This window comes from Octopus bimaculoides, chromosome 14, assembly GCF_046866305.1.
Source record: "Octopus bimaculoides isolate indiv1 chromosome 14, ASM4686630v1, whole genome shotgun sequence".
Classification (NCBI taxonomy): domain Eukaryota; kingdom Metazoa; phylum Mollusca; class Cephalopoda; order Octopoda; family Octopodidae; genus Octopus; species Octopus bimaculoides.
Genome location: NC_142941.1, coordinates 45,820,137 through 45,841,841, shown reverse-complemented (window position 1 = coordinate 45,841,841; position 21,705 = coordinate 45,820,137). Strand labels below are relative to the sequence as shown.

Here is a 21,705-nt window from a genome sequence, read left to right as displayed (position 1 = left end):
CCTTAGGTATAATTAAAAAAATATTCAGACAAAGACATAACAAAAACACCAGGACTGGCAAATATATATAACATACAGAAAATTGCACTACTGGGCACTGCACACATCCTACGCAAAACACTTTCAATACAGTAACCATAAGAGCATCACAGCAAACCACAGCACATACCCAAGGCACACAGAGCTGCGCTCGGTAGTGAAGTGAAAGCACGTTATAAAAATAAAACTACTGAACAATAATAATAATAATAATAATAATGACTCACAATTGATATTTATAAGAAAATTTTTTTTAAATGCTCTAATACAGTAACAGCATGATTGGTGATGAGGTACAAGGGAGAATGTAGTAAGTACGAAGAGTGGTTGGTAAGTAAGTCATTTTCTTGATTTATGATGGTAGACAGAGAGAGAGAGAGACAGACAGATATAAACAGACAGAACTGAAGTCCTCATAGCTCGATGCCTCAATAAATAGTAGTAAAACTTTTCTTTGATTAACGTAACTAGGATAACATGAAACTGAATGCTATGTGCGTGTGTGTGTATGTGTATATGCCAACTGACTAATTAACGTTTGTATGTCTGCTTTTATCTACATTTGTATTTCTATCTCAGTAAGTGTTTAGATATTTGTGTGCCTGTGGCTGCTTATGAGTGAGTGAGTGTGTGTGTGTGTGTGTTCTGTACATGCTTTTTGTGTATGGTGTCCCTATGTCCATCCATGTGTGTATGTATGACTGGTGGCTCCTGTGTGTATGTATGACTGTCGGCTCCTGTGTGTGTGTATACTGTTTCTACATGCTTGATTGTACTTGTAACTATTAATAAAAGAGCATGTGTATGAGAGGATGGGGGCTTGTTAAGGAATGATACTGCAGCACAGCGGTGTGTGTGTGTAGGATAGATTACCACCTTTGCTTCATACTAGAGTAATAGATTTCAATCAACCCTTGCTTCATGTTACAATAACGTATACAGTAAACCCTACTCTCATGAAAAGCAGGAGGAAATATGAAATATTTATTATAAAGTACATTTGACATGCCAATGGGAATAAAGTGATTGGGGTTTTCCAAATGAGTACTGAAATTGGCCAGCAGAATTTATTAGGGCACATCAGTGCCTAGCACATACAGGTTAAACTTATTCATTTCATGGCAAAAGGAGACCGATAGAATAAGTACTAGGCTTACAAAGAATAAGTCCTGGGGTCGATTTGCTCGACTAAAGGCGGTGCTCCAGCATGGCCACAGTCAAATGACTGAAACAAGTAAAAGAGAGTAAAAGAGAATATATATATATATATATATATATATATATATATATATATATATATATATATATATGTATATATATATATATATATATATATATATATATATACTGGTGCTCTGTTGGTTATGATGACAAGGATTCCAATTGATCTGATCAACGAAACAGCCTGCTCATGAAATTAATGTGCAAGTGGTTGAGCACTCTCCGCAGACATGTGTACCCTTATTGTAGTTCTCAAGGAGATTCAGTGTGACACAGAATGTGACAAGGCTGGCCCTTTGAAATACAGGTACAGCTCATTTTTACCAGGTGAGTGGACTGGAGCAATGTGAAATAAAGTGTCTTGCTCAAGGACATAACTCATCGCCAGAAATTGAACTCATGTCCTTATGATTGCAAGCTGAATACCCTAACCACTAAGCCACACACCTTCGCTATTTCATATCACATTTTATGAAAAGAGTGTTGTTGGTTCCAGATTTTGAGTAGGCCAATCAATGTTTCATTGTATTAGTTATGATAGAGTGACAAGGGATTGTTGTCTATGTAACTGGGGCAGAGGAGCAAATGTTTTGATTCTTGATAAACAACTGGATGAATAAGATCATAATTTCCTAGAGTGGCTGTGTGGTAAGTAGCTTGCTTACCAACCACATGGTCTCAGGTTCAGTCCCACTGCGTGGCACCTTGGGCAAGAGTCTTCTACTATAGCCTCGGGCCGACCAATGCCTTGTGAGTGGATTTGGTAGACGGAAACTGAAAGAAGCTCGTTAGGGATAACTACCCTTGGCAAACAGGACACAGTCGTGTGTCGATAAGCCAGCTGGAGGAGATGTCCTCCTGGGGCTAAAAGCAACAGTAACATCCACCCCTAGGGGTCAGCCACACTTAAGTGGCAATATACTACACTTTATATATATATATATATATATATATATATATATATATATATATGTATGTGTGTATATATGATAGTCCCTCCAACGTCACTTGACAATTGATGCTGCTGTGTTTAGGTCCCCGTAACTTAGCAGTTCGGCAAAAGAGACCGACAGAATAAGTACTAGGCTTACAAAGAATAAGTCCTGGGGTCGATTTGATTCGGCTAAAAGGCAGTGCTCCAGCATGGCCGCAGTCAAATGACTGAAACAAGTAAAAGAGTAAAGAGAGTATTTACACTAACTAAAATTTCGTTAGTTAGCTTCCCCGACCATCATCAAAGAAAGGTCTTATTCCAAGTTTGAAAGCAGTTTTGGACCACATAGAATAAGCATGCACATGAGGATTATAAATCAAATTGATCGAAACATAGTGTAAAAATGTAAATATACACTCTAGTAAAAGAGGAGATTAATAAACCACGAAATTATAATCTTATTAATAATGACGTATCGCACTGCTACAGACATTAATAAACAGATGAATGTTAATAGCTGACATTACTCTATTGTTGTGGATAACACAACAGTGTTAGTAAGGAATTTAAAAAAGAAACTGACAGCTACACTCTACTTGGCAATACATTTGATAGCAGTGCTCCAGTATGACTGAAGTCAGTCGTTTGTGACCAATAGCAATATTTCAGTGAAGCTGCATGGCCTGGTGGTTAGGGTAATGAATTCAAGATTAGAAGTATTTCATTTCAGGTTGCTTCAGTCTACTCAGCTGAAAATGCGTACCAGCTGAGTGCTGGTGCAAGCCCCTTCTCTGTCTCCTTGAGCAAAGCACTTCATTCCATGTTGTTCCAGTCTACTCAGCTGAAAATGAGTAAAAGCTGAGTGCTGGTGCAGTCCAGGTGTTCTGCCGAGCAAAAGGTGCAAAGACCATGAGAGTATCTACATCTGCTTGTAACTACACAGGCAACTGAAACAATTAACAAAAGCATGGTACATGTCACCGGATCATGTTCACTTGTGAGAGCTAGCTGTACTTTTGCTTTGCTTTTCTTTTATTTCAGAATTTAGTTTTAGAGCTCTTGGCAAAGTAATGGAAAAGAACAAGTACAAAACCATCAATCATATAACAGTAGAACCAAAAGAAACTAGTGACATCTTATGCAAAGAGTAACACAAATAGTCTTATACCATAAGGAAGAAGGAAAGTCTAACATTTTGGGTACTTGGCTGTCTTTGGAGAGGAAGGAAAAGAATAATTGTCCCATTCCTATAATTAAGTCACAATCTTGTAACCTAATAACAAAACCTTTATTTTTCTTAACCACTGACACATGTACTATAACTCTGTATTAACCCTTTCGTTACCATATTTCTACTGAAATAAACTGTTTTTCTTTCAATTAATTTAAAAGATAATGAAGAAGATAGTACGACAATTTTGTTGATATTAAGCTGATGTTTGATAAATAAACTAATGTGGAATTTTCATGGGGAAATTTTTGATTTAGATAACTTTGAAAAAGAGACTTTGTACCATACAACGAGCAGTCTCAGATGGACTGGCATCAAAGGGGCTAATACGGTGTTTAAAACAGTAAAAAGAAAGAGAGAAATTATAAATATTATAAACTTTTTGTAATATTAATCTCATCTGCAGATATGAAAGAAAACTTCAATATTTAGATCTACACTGCATTTTGAACAGTTTGACCACCAATTGTCATCAGGTGTATTATTTCAGGATGTGTTCTTAACACCAGAGAAGATTCAAACTAGTAACATTTATTTCTAAACTGAAGATATTTGCATTCTTATCCACAAGGCTACTGATACACACACTGTAGTCAACACTTATTAAATTGAGTTAAAACACAATGAAAAAAAAGAAATTATAATTCTCACATTGGTACAAACCATAAATATACACAAGAAGAACTCATAATTAATCAAATAAGCTCTAAGTACCAGGTATAATATACACCTAGATGGAATTTATCTAACCAACTGAAAAGGAATGAAAAAATATGAAGTCAATTTAACCATGAGCGAAGACAGCAAAAATTTCAGCTACATTTGTCATCAGTTAGCTAAGTCACCTTCCCATGCCTGCACCTGGCTCATTTCTTGGACTGAAAGCTTATAAAGCCACAGTATTGCAGGTTATACATGCTGGACACTCTCTGATCTGCTGTTACATCTAGTGTTCTCAGAGTTTAGATATGTCTCCCACATTTTCCTTTTGTACATTAGGGACCTTACTTCCTGTCCCCATAAAGGTGCTATAAATGCTAGGCCTCAACTTGTGCTTTTGGTACTCTGTGATCACAGAATATTTTTCTTATAGTCAGAAGAGAAGAGCAATGTCACTGACCTTTTACAAGGCCTCTGAGACTGACAGAAGAGAGAGCAGGAGGAAGGTATCCTCAAATCGCAGACCTGGCCTGAATGCTTGCAACAGACAGGACTCTGCGAAAAGCACCCAAGGTGCCAAGTAGTGGTGTTAAACCAAGTAATAGAAGTTTACCACTCAAGTAGGCCACAACAGGATTTGAACTCAAAATGTACAGAACTGAAACAAATATCACAAACAATTAGGTTTGATGTTCTTACAATTCTACCCACCCACCATTCTGGATTAGTACTTTTTTTTTTATAACCTCGCATCCCCTCCTCAAGGATGATGTAAATGTGTGTGGTTAATGACTAGGGTGTGACACACTATATTGCAAGATTATGGTTTCAAAAGCAATTAAGAGTATGAAGACCGGGAAAGCCCCCGGCCCATCAGGAATCACTGCAGAGATGCTCAAAATATCTGGCAGTGTTGGCTATAGCCTAGTCACCCGTATTACGAACCAGGTGATACACGAAGGAGTCATACCCAATGACTGGTGTAGCAGCATCATAGTCAACTGCTACAAAGGTAAAGGGGACGCTTTAGATAGAAATAATTACAGAGGCATCAAGCTGTTAGATCAGGTTATGAAAGTTACAGAGAGGGTCATAGCCCAACTAATTAGGGAGCGAATCAATTTAGATGAGATGCAGTTTGGGTTCGTGCCAGGTAAAAGCACTACTGATGCCTTATTTCTAGTGAGACAGTTGCAGGAGAAATACCTAGCTAAGGATAAACCTCTGTACCTGGCTTTCGTTGACATGGAGAAAGCCTTTGACAGGGTCCCCCGATCCCTTATCTGGTGGTCAATGAGGAAACTTGGGATAGAAGAATGGTTAGTGAGAGCTGTGCGAGCCATGTACAGAGATGCTGCCAGTAAGGTGAGGGTTGGAAATGAGTACAGCAATGAATTCCGGGTAGAGGTAGGGGTCCACCAAGGTTCCGTCCTCAGCCCCCTCTTATTTACCATAGTCCTCCAGGCAATCACAGAGGAGTTCAAGACAGGTTGCCCCTGGGAGCTCCTCTATGCTGATGACCTTGCCCTAATTGTGGAGTCACTATCAGAACTAGAGGAGAAGTTTCAGGTGTGGAAGCAAGGTCTAGAATTGAAGTGCCTTAGAGTCAACCTAGCTAAAACCAAAATCCTAATAAGTAGGAAGGTAGATAAAACACAAACCCCTTCAGGTAGATGGCCCTGCTCAGTATGTAGAAAAGGAGTAGGTAGTAACTCTATAAGATGTACCCGGTGCAAGCTATGGACACATAAGAGGTGCAGCAACATCAAAGGCAGGTTAACTAGCAAGTTAGTTTTTGTTTGTGGCAGATGTTCAGGTGCAATAAAGACTGCAAACAAACAGGAAACAACTTCTATCTCATTCCAGGGTGAAAAACTAGAGGTAGTCGATAGCTTCCGCTATCTGGGCGACCAAGTTAGTAGTGGGGGTGGGTGCGCTGAAAGTGTAGCTGCTAGAATAAGAATAGCCTGGGCAAAGTTTAGAGAGCTCTTACCCCTGCTGGCGACAAAGGGACTCTCACTCAGAGTAAAAGGCAGACTGTATGACGCATGCGTACGAACAACCATGCTACATGGCAGTGAAACATGGGCTGTAACTGCTGAGGACATACGTAAGCTCGCAAGGAATGAAGCCAGTATGCTCCGTTGGATGTGTAATGTCAATGTGAATACCCGTCAGAGTGTAAGTATCTTGAGAGAAAAGCTGAACATTAGAAGCATCAGTTGTGGCGTGCAAGAGAGGCGATTGCGCTGGTATGGACATGTGGTGAGAATGGATGAGGATAGCTGCGTGAAAAAGTGCCACACCCTAACAGTTGAGGGAACCCGTGGAAGAGGTAGGCCCAGGAAGACCTGGGCTGAGGTGGTGAGGCAAGACCTTCGTACATTGGGCCTCACCGAGGCGATGACTACGGACCGAGACCTTTGGAAATGTGCTGTGCGTGAGAAGACCCGGCAAGCCAAGTAAGATCGTTGCCAGTGCCCCTGAACTGGTTCTTGTGCGGGTGGCACATGAGATGCACCATTTTGAGCGTGGCCGTTGCCAGTACCGCCTGACTGGCTCCTGTAGGATTTTCGAGCGAGATCGTTGCCAGTGCCCCCGGACTGGCTTGTGCGGGTGGCACATAAAAGACACCATTTCGAGCGTGGCCGTTTTCGTGCGGGTGACACGTAAAAGCACCCACTACACTCTCTGAGTGGTTGGCGTTAGGAAGGGCATCCAGCTGTAGAAACTCTGCCAAATCAGACTGGAGCCTGGTGTTGCCATCCGGTTTCACCAGTCCTCAGTCAAATCGTCCAACCCATGCTAGCATGGAAAGCGGACGTTAAACGATGATGATGATGACTGGGCCGTGTGTTTTGTTCTGGAGCAAAACACTCCATTTCACATTGCTCCAGCCAACTCAGCTGTAAATAAGTAACTCTGCGGAAAACTGGCATCCTGTTCAGGGGCAATGTTGTGATCTCTGATCGCTGACTCTACCCCTAACCATGGAAACCAGGTAAACAGTGCTATGAGTCATAAGACTTGAGACGATGACGATGATGAAAGGATGAAAGATGAAGTTGACCAAAGCAGAATGTGAACTCAAGAGCACATAAAATTAAAACAAATACTACAAAGCATTCTACCTGACATTTTTTTTCTTTCTTGCAGCTTACAAATGTGATCTGAGTGAGATTTAGCTAGTTCTAGCAGGTTGTTGGCTCTAGTTTAAATGTGACATGAACTGGTGTACAGAACAGTGACCTTATCATCCTTACTCAGTGTTGTGTCATAAGTGTGATGGCCAAGGTCAGTCCTAATCAAATCAACTAAAACTACACGTCTTCTTAGAAACCGATTGATTAAACACTTCAAAATGACCTGAATTTTTCTATTTTTAACAATATAACATCAATTCATTGCTTGTTATCCAGAGAAAGTGAACTTTGGTAGGGGCCATCAATCTTAAGCTGGTTTTAACTGACTGCTTGTTAATTATCTAATTAAAGCCTCACCTAATGCTTTCATTATCTATAAACAAAGGGCAGTGAGCTGGCAAAATCATTAGAATGTTTTAGGGTATTTGTTCTGGCTCTTTTATGTTCTGAATTCAAAAGTTACCAAAGTCAACATTGCTTTTCATCTTGGCAGAGTTGATAAACTAAAGTACCAGTCAAATACTGGGGTCGATGGTTTTGACTTTACCTGCCACTCTTAAGATTGCTAACTGATTTCTTTATTTTTTGCAGGTACCATAGCCAGAAGGTTAAGGCATTGGGCTAGAGGCTACAAGTTTGAATTCTAAGACCACTGCATTTGTGTCCTGGCCCTAAGCAAGATACTTGGGAATAGACCATTTATGTTCTGGTCCCAAGCAAATCAGCTAAATTATGCTTCATTTTGCTTAAGTGAACAAAAATAAGTTTTACTCAGGGTTAAGTGATTTCCAGTAAGGAGCACCCAACTGTAAAAGAAAAAAAAAATTGCTTCAACAAAACAAAACCCAAGCTAAATAAACAATGTCAAAGAAAAAAAATTAAAGAAAAGCCTGAAACACAAAAACCAAATCTAATAAATGAACTGAAATGCTTGGTATTTCTGCTGACGTTTTTAGTTTTTCTAATATGTCAAAATATGTTAGTAATATCTAATGTAAGCTATTTATTAGGATTAAAGATTTAGACAGTGTTGTAATCCTTTCAATAGTCTGAACATTTATTATTTTTTTTTCTACTGATTTTTATGATAGTGTGAGTGTTGTGCTGGAGTCAGAGAAACTGATTTTAAAGAAGAATGTTTCTTTTGACTTCTAATCACTTGCAGTTAATTAGGGCATCAGATGGGAATTTTCTCTCCCTCCAAACGCACAGAGCCTATGAGCTTTGCTTAAGAGCACAACACAGTCATTGTAGTAACAATCGTAAGGCTTGAAACTTATATTGGGTCATCTCATAAATAATAATTATACTTCTTTTATTTTTCAAAATTAAGATAATCAAAGTTCTTTTTTAATATAAAATATACTCTCTTTCATTTTTTACAATGCTCTCCCAAAATTCACTTGTCTGTGACAAAAAAATACTCCTCCAGTACTGTTCTGACCTCGTCTACAGAATTCATATTTTTTCTGTCCAAATGATTTTGAAGACTGTGGAATAAATGATAATTAGATGGGATAATGTCTGGTGAATATGGTGGTGCAGCATCATTTCCCATTCAAACTGCTCCAGCCTTTGGAATGTGATCCTCGACGCATGTGGCTGAGCATTATCCAGATGGAAGAACACCTTTCGTCTTGAAACCAAAAATGGTTGTTTTTCTCCTAGCACTGACTTAAGCTGCTCAAGCTGCTTGTAGTAGATCTCCTTTGTTATCGTTTGGTTTGGGTTTAAAAGTTCAAAGTGGAATAAACCTTTCATATCCCACCAAACAGATAACACTTTAGCATGGGTTGGACTAATATATATATATCCATGAATGTATTTATATACATGTATATTTATATATAGCAAGCCTAATCATGTTTATCTGAGACACTATCTCCGTATCAGCTCACCTGAATTTCTCTTATAGCCACTCTTTTACCCCATGAGCCTAATCCTTGATAAAGACTAGCGTTTAAGTTCAATCTATATTGAGCATCTTTAGATTTCACCTGTTGACTGAAAACATACATACATATATATATAGTGGTTGTCTACTCCTTAAACAGAGTTTGACCACCTCCTGCACCTACACCTTAGCCCTTTCATGGCGTCTGATGTGGCTTTTTAAACCAGACAGTGTTTTGAAAAAACACCCACACAGATTGCACCTCTGATTTGCACTACCAATACCTGCAAGTAAGTTCTGCTCATTGTGGATCCTAACATATATATATATATATATATATATATATATATATATATATATATATATATATACACACATACATACATACATACACTTATATACACATACATTTCACATATACAATGGGATTATTTCAGTTTTGATCTGCTAAATCCACTCAGTTTTGGTTGGTCCAGCATTATTATTTTGGGGGCTTTAAACTCTAAAGAGAACATACAGGCCTGAAAAGTAGTTGCATCTCATTCAACTTCAGTGTATATGTCCACAATAGAAATTAAAGTGTTACCAAGATATAAACATACGATACACATCAGATATGAGGATAATATACATATAGTGGTCATACTGGAAGATGCTGAGAAATTAAAAGAAGACTCTGAAAACAACTCACTACTAAAATTCAATATCCAGAATACTAAAAATACAATAGGTATTTCTAGATATAAATACTCAGAATTAAAAAAAAAAAAATTATAAAAAAAAAAAAAAAAAAAGACACATTACATCTGTACTCTTAAGACACAAATAAATGCATAGAAACTGGCATGGCTGTGTAGGTAGGGAGGTCATTTTGCAAACATGTGGTTTCAAGTTCAATCCCATTGCATAGCACCTTGGACCAAGTGTCTTTCTACTACAGCCCTGGACTGACCAATACCTTGCAAGTGAAATTCACAGAAACTGTGTGGAACAACACACACACACACACATATCTGTGTGTGCCTTTATGTTTCTGTTTGCATCCACCCCACTGCTTGACAGCCAGTGTTGGTTTGTTTACATCCCCTGTAACTTAACAGCTGGGCAAAAGAGACTGACAGAATAAGTACCAGACTTATAAAAAAAAAAAACAGAAGTACTGGGAGCAATTTGCTCCCAGCATGGCCCAAAGTTCAATGTCAGAAACAAGTAAAAGATAAAAGAAATACTTACACTGAGACAATGAAAGTGTACAAAGATACAAAAATGTCAGAGGTAGAACCATTTAGATTCCAGAAACGAATCACAAGATAAAGAAATCTAGACAATAGTACAGACATTAATCTACAAAGACTAATAGACCAAGCCATACAAATAGAACACAAATAGAACCCAAATAGATCAGACACTACTAGCTCTATTAAAAGTACACAAACCACATGAAGTGCATTACTGAATCAAATGTATATTAACTACAGAATAGATGGAAACATTATCAGAGCCCTTATAAAACAGAATACAAAATGCATTAGGTCAAACCATAAACACTAATAAAATACTACAAATATAAAAAAAATAATAAATAAAAGAAAAACTAATATAAAACAAGATAGTAAGAAATACAAAGCACAAAATTCAATAGACAAAGACAAGCCACATAAAATTCATTATATTAATCAGATGCTTATTAAATATAGAATAACTGAATGCTTAATCAGTTATCAAAAACCTTATAACACAGAACACCAAAAGCAACGCATCAAAGTATAAACTAATGCTAATAATATACTACATAAACAGTAAGATAGCAAAAAAAATAAATAAATAATAAATAACAAACTACAAGATGTAGTTTCTATAAACAAACTACTAATGAGCAATGTGATGTGTAAATTCAATGGCAAACACGAAAGTTGTTAAACCTCATAACTCCAAATGTTAAGCTGGCCATAACAAGTATTATTTCTGCTGCTGGTTCACCATATATTTATAACAAGGGGCAATTGCAATGCAATATAAAACACAATACAAAAGAAAACGACACAGGAAAACACTTGTGGACAACGCATTTATACTTAGCAGATATCCCCACAAAAATAGATGGTTAATGATGGAAACAAGACTTGTAACATTGCAGGATGCTAAAGTAAACGCACAGGTAATATGCAGTAGTCACAGACAAAAACAAACTCCTCTCTTTACTCTTTTACTTGTTTCAGTCATTTGACTGCAGCCATGCTGGAGCACCGCCTTTTAGTCGAGCAAATCGACCCCAGGACTTATTCTTTGGAAGCCTAGTACTTATTCTATCGATCTCTTGCCGAACCGCTAAGTTACGGGGACATAAACACACCAGCATCGGTTGTCAAGCGATGTTGGGGGAACAAACACAGACACAAACATACACATATATACGACGGGCTTTTTTTAGTTTCCGTCTACCAAATCCACTCACAAGGCTTTGGTCAGCCCGAGGCTATAGTAGAAGACACTTGCCCAAGGTGCCACGCAGTGGGATTGAACCCGGAACCATGTGGTTGGTAAGCAAGCTACTTACCACACAGCCACTTCTGCACCTATTGCAGTCACTCCTGCGCCTATTTCATGATAATAAATACAACTTGTACACAATCATAATATCAATTCTAGAGGCACAGCCAGGTTTCAAATTTAGTGAGAGCAAGCACATAAAATGAAGACATCATGACACATACCAAACAATTTTTAACTCATATCTCTTATATTACACAAATATTTCATGAATAATTGTATTCTACATTCATTAATTTCATGTTTTATATTTCAGTAACAATGTCATTATGTATGAAACTTACAACTACTGATAAAGGTGTGACAAGAAAAAGACGAAACTCTACGGGACTGTCCAGTGTCGAGAGTTTATGAATCAGGTTTTTGTTTTGGCTCTTCAGATGCCAGTGGCTACCGACACATCATAGGAGATTAAGCAGTTCAAAAACATGGGAGGTTGGTCAAATAAAGTAACGATTCTAGAAAGTTCTTTCAAGGTCATGTGATTAACAAAAACATAAAAGATTCAACTGTTATTGCACAAGTGGACGAGTTTTAGAAAATTGCTGAAAAGGTGCCAATTTTGAAAAATATGCTCAGTGGGTGAGTAGGGGGTTCACTTCCCTATTAACTACATCACTGATCAATACAGATCTACAAAAAAAGTTGTTCCTCATACATAATAAATTACCATAAATGCATACAAATATACAAACACACACATACTACTGCTCAAAAACAAACACATACACAAACACACATACTGTACATACATGAAGGAAAATTAATATCACCCATGTCTTTTTTGTTAATGAACTTAAGCTGTATGTTGGTAAAATTCATGGCACCAAGAGATAGAGCTGGCCACAACATTCTTACAGAACATAGGACTGGAATTTCGTGAGGAAAATGTTCAAATTTGGTAGTTAATTTAGGAAAGATTATTGACTAGAAGAGGAATATGGAATCAAATGACCTTGTCTTATTTTCTCTACCTCTAATAATGAATGTTACAAGTACCTTAGAATAGATGAGAATGTTGCAAATATTGGTGGTGTTGAAGTTAGTTTGACAAAGGAATACTTCAACAGACTTCATGTATGGAAACAAGAGTTGTCTGCATTAAAAAAAAAAAAAATTTTCCAGGGCCAGTGCTAATACCAACATTTAGGGCATTAGATTGGACATGTAAAGGGATCCACGACTTGGATACTGAGATCAGAAAAGATATTAGTAACTTCCATGTAAACTGTGATACTGACAGGATCTAAGTTAGAAAGATCATGCCAGAGACATAAGATCAGTCCAAAGAGATTTGAGTGTTACACTGTAATGCTCACACAGCACCTAGTGAACAGTAAAGGGGGGGGGGGGGGGAAATGAGCATATCACACGTATGCTCATCATCATCATCATCATCATCATCGTTTAACGTCCGCTTTCCATGCTAGCATGGGTTGGACGATTTGACTGAGGACTGGTGAAACCGGATGGCAACACCAGGCTCCAGTCTGATTTGGCTCAACAGTGAAAATATCATTTTTGGAGTAGATGAAGAAAGTTAAGTGTACAGCTGTTCCATGCAACCTAATTGTAGTTGAACTAACCTACTTAAACAGTCTTGGAGAAACACCTGTCATATAAGCCGAAGTCATGTAAGAGTACACATGCCACAAAAGATATCAGCAATTCTGATAGGAAGAGTAGCTGCTCCTGGGACTGTGAGAGATACATCACATTCCACCTAGAAGGATAGTAAATATATTTACTATTCAGGAACAGAAGAAGATAGCTACTTAGACAATCTCAACAACAAAAAAATTAAAATGTTTCTAAACCTCCATATTGTGATAAAAAAATGTTGAGTGTACAGTAACAGTGTGGAAGATATCACATCAACAGTAGCTGCTCTGAAATGTCTGTAAGATACTAGTTTTCTGTGAGACATGACATTGCTACCAAAATTATTTACAATGCTATCAGTAGAAAGAAGTACACTGACAATCATACAGAAGGTATACCAGAATCAGAAGATATCTATACTGTTAAAAAATATGGAATTCTGGTAGAAAATTTAAATTTAAAAAAAATAGCAATTTTATACTGTTGTAGAGAGGTTAGTGGACCAGTGGATGTGAATGTCTCATCTACAGTTGTGAAATAAAACAACAACAAAAAAACAAAAAGACAACTATAATCAACTAATGCAGAACTTACAGTTCTTACAACCAAGCAATAGATTTTTTTTTGTGGAGGGACATCTCATGTCTTCCTGGGTACACCCAGGAAGACAGGAGATGAGGTAGTGAAGTATGATCTTCGGATGTTGAGTTTCACAGAGGCAATGACAAGTGATTGAGGAACTTTGGCGATTTGCTGTGCTTGAGAAGACCCATCAAGTCAAGCGAAATCATATATATGGCCAGTGCCAGTGACACATGGAGGCGCTCATGTTGAGGACACGTAAAAGGCATCTGGTTCACTCTGTGGAATGGTTGGTGTTACAAAGGGCATCCAGCAATAGAAAGCAAGCCAAACCAGACTGGAGCCTGGTATAGCTCTCTGCCTTACCAGCTCCAGTCAAACCGCCCAACCCATGCCAGCATGGAAAACAGACATTAAATGATGATGAACTATTATCATAGGTCTACTGGGATAGGTAACAAGAGATTTGTACAAAAGCCTGGGATAGGTAACAAGAGATTTGTACAAAAGCCTGGAAATACTGGGGTGGAGTGGGAAGCTGGTACTAACGAAGAACAATGCAAACTAACTTGTAGCCCCAAATGCAAGTCATAAACAATAAAAAAATGTGTAAAATATTCCAAAGATTCTCCCTTTGAGTTTCTTGGAATTAACACAGACACTCAATCACATGAATACAAATGTATACACACACACACACACACACACATTCTTTTACATGTTTCAGTCATTAGACTGTGGCTATGCTGGGGCACTGCTTTGAATTCTTTTTTAGTCGAATGAATCGAATTCTTTATTTTAAGCCTGGTACTTATTCTATCAGTCTCTTTGGCCAAACCGCTAAGTTACGGTGACGCAAACACACCAACACAAGTTGTCAAGCGGTGGTGGTGGAGGGGACTAAGACAGACACATAAATACACACACACACACACATATATATATATACATATATACATGTATATGAGTAATTCCATACACTTCGGTACTAAATGTACATTCATTAAATAAGAGCAGATATACCCACAAATCCCAGGAACTGGTTTGACATAAACGACTTTTCAGCAACCCCTCGTATATCCCCTACATTTATAATTCATTATAATGTAGCACGTATATTCATAAACATTAAGGTCCAGATGGACTATATGTAATCTGAACCTTTCCCCCCTTGTTTTATTATTTTTTTTTTACGGAATCTCACGTTTTAGGCTATGGAGATTCCGATTCTGAAATTTTTTCCCCAAAAATCTCAATTTCGACCCCCCCCACCGGTTTTTATATAGATCCACAGGGTAATAAATAAGGGGGGGAGGTTCAGATTACATATAGTCCGTCTCTACCAGTCTTTCCATACACACGCACGGACACTCGCAAGTGTATACACAATCACACCTTTCCGAGAGGGTGCTGAAAAGCTCCTGGCTTTAAGGATGTTGCGAAAGGCCTGGTTGATGGCCCAACCTTCCGAGTTCTTTTGCAGGGCTTCAAAAAACTGAAGGACTGCTGCAATTAGTGTGTGATTCTGAGAGAGGAATATGTGGAGGAATAAAATCATAATTAACTGATCCGCTTGTATTTTCTTTTACCCAAAGCTAGGAACTTTTCAGCAACCCCTCGTATATACCCTACATATATAGCAGCGCGTACATTTATAAACATTAATACACAGCTATTTTCCTATACACACGCATGGACACTCGCAAGTGTATACACGCACTAAAAATGAAAGTAAATTAAAATAAATTGCGGCGGGGAAGGGGGTACGCGTTCGAATGGCGTGAAACAAGTTTCTGCGACTTGTGTTTCGATCTACAGCTGGGCTGGTTCACTTCACTTACATATCATTTTTATTTTTGTATATATTTCCTATTAGTCGCACGAGACAAAAGCGCTGAACTCCGTCAAGGTACCTATAATCAGAATGTACTAAAATAAAGACGGTTGTTATACCGTTATTGCTGGCCCCATGGTTAACTATGACCAAACTAAGATCTATGATCAAAAACGTTCCAACCGAAATCATCCCTCCTATTTCAGATATAAATGTATCTAGGAACTACATTACCCAGAGTATCCCACTCTTTAAAATAGTAATAGTAATTTTTTAAAAAAACATGTAATTCGAGGGAGATTTAGCCGCTATTTCTAGCGAATCAAAGGCTCACATAAAGGTTCTCTTGATTATTCGAACAGAAAAATGAATTCAGCAGAGGTGACTTTCAACATGTAAAAAGGGCAAATCTTTTGGAGAAGTACAACGGGGTATTTTACCCTTAAAAAAAGAAAAAAGAATGCGCATCTAACACGCAACCAATATTGCGTATATGCGTCACTGACCGGCTGGCTTGGAACTAGACAACAACGAATATGGACAGATAGATTCAATCATTTGGTGACTTTTTCCTTTTGATAAATAATCGTGCTTACGTGTAGAATTTTCATAAAGCCCTTAAAATTAAACGATAATCTTTATCGTCAAAGACCAGAAGCTTTTATAAGATTACCCTGAGAGAGACAAGACCGTTATAAAACTGACAATCGTTATTTTTTTTTTATTGTTTTATTCAAGTAGATGCAATTATCCCTCCCTACCCCTATATACACAAAGGATGCTACAATAACTGCAGATGGAGCAACAATATTTGATCAACTAATTCCTGCGTATTTATTGATAACACTTAAACTAAAACGAAATAGCAAATTTGTGTATCGCTACTATAGTAAAAAATACCTATTACCTTTCCATTGTAAATAACAGCTGTCTCCAGGGTTCGATTTAGAGATGGTAAGACGCCTAAGTTATGGGAACCAATAGAGACCCTATTAGGCAATTGTTAAAGGAGAACAAGGTTGCGTGTAACAATCGAAGATGGCAAGACGTCTACATGCAGGCTTGCTCCTACCATAAGCCTTAATTATAAAATAACAAAATCCTACAAAATTACGTAAATAATGATTGAAAATGGGGGGGGGGGAGAAAATAATAGGGGGTCTGATTTGTTACAGTTAAATGGGACAAATCATTACTCAAATATATATTATAGGAGTGTAACGAACGAATAAAAAAAAAAAGAAAAGAAGGATTTTGAGAAGGAGCATTTCAGACTGCGTGGTCAGCATAAAAACGGCTCTGACAGTGTTGGACACGGATCTGTATGTAGTGTAAGGGAGGGGAGAGAAAGAGAGAGGAGGGACATGACCTCTACATCGATGGCAGAGGGCCGAGAGTTTGCCCTCCCTACAAAATTTGCTTTTGTCAGGGAGAATAATCATGAGACACGTCTCCTAAAGGATGTAATTGCCAAAATATTTATTTTTTTAAATGCGAAATATGGTGATGTCGTCTATAGATATTTTGTAAGCAATTCTGGCGTGCATCATTAAATGCAAACATAACAGCTTGGTTTTGTATGAATTTAGTATCTATCTTTGTTACACACACACATTTAGAATACAGTCATTCCGCATAAATACATTTACATATGGACAAGAACAGTAAAAATAGATTTAAACGCGATTATTAACAGAGTGCTAGTCGATTTTTAATCATGGGAACATTCTAAACTGGATGTACATAACCTTGAACGTCTCATTCTGTATTTTCTCATTAACCCCATCTATTACGTTGGTCAAAATAAAAAAAATAAAAAATTAAATACGTCAAAAGTGACTTTAGTTTGGGGTACAGAAGCTGGAGATGTCTTTTTCCAGGATATTGATCCCGACAAATTTATTCGTGGAAACAAATTATGTAAATATGCGTTTAGATACAGAAACCAGAGAAAAAAAAAGTATTTAATACATATAGAGTCTATATATGAATATATATATATATATATAAAGACGAAATAGATAGACAGATAGATAGATAGATAGATTAGATAGACAGATAGATTTACACATGTTCGAACCGATATATAGAAATATGTACACATGTAAAAACCGATATATTTTATATCGATTTCTTTCGATGAGTTTATATAGCTGTAACAAACGGCCCTCTAAAGCGTAAAAGGTGACATTAACAGGCTGTCATTAATTAACCGTGTGTTAATAATTGAAACGAAAAGGTGAGCAAGCAGTAAGTAGGTGAAGAAATAAAAAGAAAAACAAAACCCAGCGTGTATATATATGTAACTTACATCACATGGTCCAATGCGGCATGGCGAGAGCACTTATGCTTAACGTTGTAGGAGGCCTTTCACTGTCTTATTTGCCGCTTAGAACGTTTATCACCAAAGCAGCCTTTATGTTTTATCTGTCATTTATTGTCGTCTCGTTGTTATTCTACCATCTGTTATAATTCTGTTCACTATTGTTTCTCCTTCATATGTTATTTTCTGTCATAATTCCTTTCACATTTAGGATGCCTTATGAAAATATGTTAGTGTTTAATGTGCGTCTTATTTTGCGCTACCATTCTTGTTACCGGGTCTCTTATGGAAAGGGCGCTTAGTCGCCGTCCAAGATTCATCTAATTTCTTACTATTCCAGAAGCATCTAGGATGTATTATTGGATTCACTACCTGATTGGTGGATTATTTTTATCAACTTCGGAGGAATGAAAGGCAAAGTTAACCTCTGCGAGTGAACATAAAGAGCCGTAATTAAATACCGCAAAATATGCTATCCGACATAAGCGATTCCTTCCATCCACCGTCGTTTATAGTTTATAACAGGTATGGCAACCTTTTTTGCGAAGCGGACCGCATGAGACATGGTTTATAACGCGAGCCTCACTACTAAAAAAATTTAAGGTAATTTTTCGTTTAGACGTGCCATTCAGAAAGTCTTAAGGGCTTCGGTTTGCTCATAATTGGTCTATAGGAACAGATTTTTTTTTTTAATTAAAAACCTTATTTGCTCTGAATAAAGGAACATACTTTGCGGTATTTAGTTACGGTTATTGATGTTCTAAATTCAAAACTGCAGAGGTTAACTTTGCTTTTCATTCCTCCGAAGGTGATAAAAATAGACCAGCAATTAGGTGCTGAACTCAGTATATATTCCTGTAGACATTGTAGACCCTTCGAGACCCTTGAAGTTGACATGGTTAATGTTTTATTTATGTGCTGCTTTTAGTTAATTAAATCGTAGTCCATCCAACCCATGACAGCGGGGTGGCAGGGAATCAAATGTAAAATGATAACGATAATCATTAATTTACATCATACAACTTTCCATACAACTGTGTTGGACAGGTAATCGTGGTCCGAGTCACTTCTTATTCAGAGCTACTGCCCTCTTAAGTCCGAAGGAAGACTCCCTGTCACCCATATATTTTATTTTTTGTGTTGTTTCTATAGCTTGATGCCGCTCCTAATGCCAACAATTTTACTGAATTTATTTGGGGTATTTTAAGGTATCAGCAGTAGAGAGTTTTGTCAAGTCCACAGCCTGTGTAAAGGGTTCTCTCAATCCTGAACATTCATTGTCTCTGTTCGTTTGCTAACCAGTTTAAGGGAAAATGCCTTGTGGTATTTGTTCTGCCTTTTAATGTTCTGAGTTCAAATTTTGTTGGGGTTAACTTTATGAAAGTCAGTAGGTAGATGGGTAGCTAGATAGATAGACGTATAGGGAGGTAACACAGGTAGCTGGGTAAGATAGGTCAATCAATAGCAAAGGTGGATAGTTAAGTAAGTAGACAGGTGAAGTAGATTATCAATATATATGTATATGTGTGTGTATTGATAACCTATGTGAATGCCCCATAGGCAGTCAATGCAACTTTGAGACTGTGGTCCACAAGGCAGAGATGGTGTCCACCAGTAGCAGCAGCAACAACAACAATGCGGTAACAACAGCAACAGCAGTACCAACAATGCATTTGACGGTAACAGCAGCAATAGCAACAGCAACATGTCCGCAAGTAACTGCAGCAGTCGCAGTGATAGCAGCAGTTTACAACAACAGCAGCACAAATAAGTTAAGGATACATGCACAGAAATATGTTGGACCAATTGAGGCCCCCTTTAAGTGGAAACGATATAACCATAGGTCCCCTTTTAAGAACCCAGATAAGTATAATGTTTAGTCTTTGGCAAACTACGTATGCCATTTAAAAGAAGAGGGAACGTCACGGGATTAAGTGGAAGCTCCTGGAACAGCCTGAGCCATACAATGGGAACAGACAATGCGAACTTGCCAAGAGGGCAAGGATCCTAAAAAAATTCACTTGACTTGGGGACCTTCTTAAATTCCAAAAGAAAGATGTTAAGTCAGTGCCCCCATGAAAGAAAATACATGTTGAGAGATGGAATTCCCCACTTACTGACAAATGAACAAAAATAGTATATAAACCGACCCATTTCAGACACAACAGGAACGAGTCAAAGGGAGATAAATCTGTCTCAACTAGAGTGGTTTTTGTTTTGAAAAATTTCATTTCAGAGTTTTTTTCATGACTGTGCTGACCAAGTCTGTATTTTTACCTCCATCAAGCTAAGAATTTATGTGCTTCTGGCTGACAAGTCTGATATTTGCAATGTGTGCATTAAAATCTATTGAGAAAATGCCTTGCACTTGCCAGTCTCTTCCCATGATAATGCAAGACCATATTCAGCAAGAATCACACAGGATAAAATATTGGATTTGGGCTGGTCTGTTCTACCCCATCCACCATATTCACCAGACCTTGCATAATTTAATTTCCATCTTTGCCTCTACAAAATGCTCTGATGGGGAAAATATTTTCTCAGGAAGATCAGGTAAAAACATAAGTGGAAAGCTTCTTCATGTCAAAGTCAGCTGAGTCTTACTTGAGAAGAATCAAAAAGCTAACTGATAAATGACAAGAGGTCATTCAAAATAATGGCAACTATATTGATAATTGAAAATAATTCTTTTTAAAATACTGCAAACCTGTCAACTTCTTTTTACTTGTTTCAGTCATTAGACTGCAGCCATTCTGGGCCACCAACCTGAATAAATAAGCACTGGGGCCAATTCATTCGACCCGAGTACTTATTTATTTTTTAAGCCTGGCACTTATTCTATCGGTGCCTTTTGCTGAACCTCTAAGTTATGGGGACGTAAACACACCAACACTGGTTGCCATGCAGTGGTGGAGGACACACACACACATACCAGGTTTCTTTCAGTTCCCGTGTACCAAACCCACTAACAAAGCATTGGTCGGCCCAAGACTATAGTAGAAGACACTGACACGGATCTAGAAAATTTACGCTGGCAACCAAACAGAAAAGATCTGACACTTGCCCAAACTGTCACGCAGTGGGACTGAACCATACGGTCGGGCAACAAACTTCTTACCACATAGTCACGACTGCGTCAACACAAGAATTTTGTTTTAAATAATTAAAAAGAAGGATGAAAATGGTAAGACAGTTCTAGTTGTCAACGGCATGGTATGTTAAATCGAATAGGTCAAGTAAAACCCTGATTGTAAAAGGGTAAACGAAATATTTATGGGAGACGTTTGAAAATTAGCAGGTAAAATGGAATTGTAGAAAGCGATTCAAGATGAAGAAAACTGGCCATACAAGGGAGACAACTCTGTTAGTATGGAGTTTTTACTTGGCTGTTGATAGTCGATACAAGTTCAGTTTATTTCGAATAATACGCAAGGGAAAATGTATGAACATCGCAAAATCTCATTTGTGAATCCCTTGAATCATTAGACTTTATGCTTATTTCAAAAGAGTGAGGAACTGATTGTACGTAAGAAGCAGTTGTACTTTTTAGTGACAACCATAGTGGAAATATAACCTGCGAAAGCTGAAAAGTAAGTTCGATTCCAAGTTGCAATAAAGTGACTTTGCTTATACCACTCTTGTGTGATGTATGAATACCTTATTTCTCTTGCCTCCAAAAGTATAGCGAGGTG

General features: G+C 37.8%; 1 protein-coding gene across 4 annotated transcripts in view; it reads right to left on the bottom strand.

The window, feature by feature from the left end:
* The window catches only part of LOC106884280 (glycerol-3-phosphate acyltransferase 1, mitochondrial), a 74,624-nt gene that overhangs the window by 45,793 nt on the left and 7,126 nt on the right, over window positions 1–21,705 (bottom strand). The window contains exon 1 of one of the 4 annotated variants that reach the window (XM_089362787.1): window positions 18,002–18,335. The exons of 1 other annotated variant lie outside the window; for it this stretch is intronic. The gene's annotated coding sequence lies outside the window, so the exon portion shown is untranslated. Of the gene's footprint in view, window positions 1–266; window positions 480–18,001; window positions 18,336–21,705 lie in introns of those variants that run through there. 2 more of the 4 variants (XM_089362791.1, XM_089362788.1) reach the window with 2 other exon arrangements.